Source organism: Malaclemys terrapin, chromosome 15 (assembly GCF_027887155.1).
Source record: "Malaclemys terrapin pileata isolate rMalTer1 chromosome 15, rMalTer1.hap1, whole genome shotgun sequence".
Taxonomy (NCBI): domain Eukaryota; kingdom Metazoa; phylum Chordata; order Testudines; family Emydidae; genus Malaclemys; species Malaclemys terrapin.
The window spans coordinates 15,628,010-15,630,509 of record NC_071519.1 but is presented as its reverse complement, the minus strand read 5'-3'; the positions used below and the strand labels follow the sequence as shown (position 1 = coordinate 15,630,509).

At 74.2% G+C, this 2,500-nt stretch overlaps 1 non-coding gene across 1 annotated transcript; it reads left to right on the top strand.

The window, feature by feature from the left end:
* Positions 1-55: 55 nt before the first annotated feature.
* Positions 56-174, top strand: LOC128823833 (5S ribosomal RNA). The gene has a single exon (XR_008442067.1). It is a non-coding gene; the product is annotated as a 5S ribosomal RNA (ribosomal RNA).
* The last annotated feature ends 2,326 nt before the right edge of the window (positions 175-2,500 follow it).

The window sequence follows — 2,500 nt, the reverse complement described above, 5'->3', positions numbered from 1 at the left end:
CGGCAGGCCCGGGCGTCGGCAGGGGAAAGCGGGCGAGGAGGCGCGGGGGCCGGGTGCCTACGGCCATACCGGACCGAACGCCCCCGATCCCGTCCGATCTCGGAAGGTAAACCGTCCCGGGCCTGGCTAGTACTTGGATGGGTGACCGCCTGGGAATCCCAGGTGCCGTAGGCAGCTTTTCCCGGTCCGAGCCAGCTCTCTCTCCTTTTCTGGGGAGGAAGGAGAGGGGGGGGACGGGCCGGAAAGCCCCTCGTCGCTCCTGCCGAGTCGGAGGTCGCGGCCGCAGGTCACGGGTCTGGGCGCCTGGGGTCCGGCTCCCCACCCGGCTTCCTCCGCGGAGGACCCACCGAAGCCGCTGGGGGAGACCCCGGGCATGGGGCGGACTGGCCCGGACCCTCCCGGCCGCCGGCCCGCAGGACCGCCCCGAATCCCCCCGCCCCGCGGCCACCCAGGCCAGGCCTGGCCAGGCGGGACGGACGGCGGGTGTCCAGCGCCCAGCGGCTTCCGCCAGCGGGGACCCACGGCCCCCAAAGCCGCAGGGGGAGGCCCCGGGCCCGGGACGGACTCGCTCGGACCCCCTGCGCCCGGGCGCCGGCTCGCGGGACCGCCCCGAATCCCCCCGCGGCCACCCAGGCCAGGCCTGGCCAGGCGGGACGGACGGCGGGTGTCCAGCGCCCAGCGGCTTCCTCCAGCGGGGACCCACGGCCCCCAGAGCCGCAGGGGGACACCCCGGGGCCGGGACGGACTCGCTCGGACGCGCTCGGACCCCCTGCGCCCGGCCGCCGGCTCGCGGGACCGCCCCGAATCCCCCGCCCCGCGGCCACCCAGGCCAGGCCTGGCCAGGCGGGACGGACGGCGGGTGTCCAGCGCCCAGCGGCTTCCGCCAGCGGGGACCCACGGCCCCCCAGAGCCGCAGGGGGAGACCCCGGGGCCGGGACGGACTCGCTCGGACGCGCTCGGACCCCCTGCGCCCGGCCGCCGGCTCGCGGGACCGCCCCGAATCCCCCCGCGGCCACCCAGGCCAGGCCTGGCCTGGCCTGGCAGGCCGGCGTGCAGCTCCCCCGGGCTTCCTCCCCCGACGACCCGCGCCCCCCCGAGCCGCAGGCGGAGACCCCGGCCCCGGGGCGGACCGGCCCGGGCTCGCTCGAGCCCCCTGCGCCCGGCCCGCAGGACCGCCCCCCCCCCCCCCCCGAATCCCCCGGGAGAGGCCCGGCCTGCACGCCACTGACGACCCGCGGCCCCCAAAGTCGCGGGAGGCGCCCCCGGCCCCGGGGGCCGGTTAGCTCCGTGTCGCTCCGCGCCCCCCCCCCGCCCCTCGCTGCCGGGACCGGGCACCGCCCCAGAGTCAGCCGCAGCCGGACGGCCTGAGAGCTGCCCTCCTGTGGACGACGGTGAGTTTACCTTGACACTAACCGGCCATCAGCCAGGTCAACCCCATTGCTAGACTGGGGTGGACCTGGTGGCCGAGTGGGGACTTGGAACATTTGACAGCTGCTCCCCGGGGCTTGACCGCTTGTCCTGAACGCCCCCCCCCCCACCCCACCCCCCCCAGCCCCCGGCTCCTGCTCCCCTCTCCCCAGCCTCGGTGCTCCGCTCCCTGCCTCGGAGGCTGCCCCTTTGCGGCGCCTGCATCGCCTCCGAGGACGCGCACCTTCCGGAGGCTGGACGTAAAGCCTGACGCCCGCCACCGCCGCCGACCCGGCTCTCCGAGGGACGACTGTGAGGCCTCCCCCCACCCCCGGACCGCCCTGGGGACGACTGCTAAGCCTCCCCCAACGGACCGCCCGGGGGAAGACTGCTAAGCCTTCCCCGGACCTGCTCCCTCTCGACTATTAAGCCCCCCCTCTGTGGTCCTCAGGACCGCTGCCGCGCAGCCCTCGGAGTGGGGTGACACCCGGGCCGGAAAGGAAACCGGCCACCAGGTCAACCCGTCGAATCCGTTGGGTTGACCTGGTGGCCGGAAAGCAAACCGGCCGCCAGGTCAACCCGGTAGATTCAGCGGGTTGACCTGGTGGCGGAACGGGGACTTTGAAAATTTTACAGCCGCTTCCCGGGGCTTGACCTGTTGTCCCGGTGGGGACTTTGAACATTTGGCAGCCGCCTCCCAGGGCTTGACCTGTTGTCCCGGTGGGGACTTTGAACATTTGACAGCCGCTTCCCGGGGCTTGACCTGTTGTCCTGAACGCCCCCCACCCCACCCCACGGCTCCTGCTCCCCACTCCCCAGCCTCGGCGCTCCGCTACCCTGCCTCAGAGGCCGCCTCTCTGCGGCAGCTGCATCGCGTCCGAGGACGCTCACCCTCCGGAGGCTGGATGTAAAGCCTGACACCCGCCGACCCGGCTCTCCCAGGGACGACTGTGAGGCCTCCCTCCACCCCCGGACCGCCCTGGGGACGACTGCTAAGCCTCCCTCCCACACACACACACACACACACTGTCGGGGGAGGACTATTAAGCTTTCTCCCTGGAGCGCCCGGGGGGGACGACGGTTAAGCCTGCCC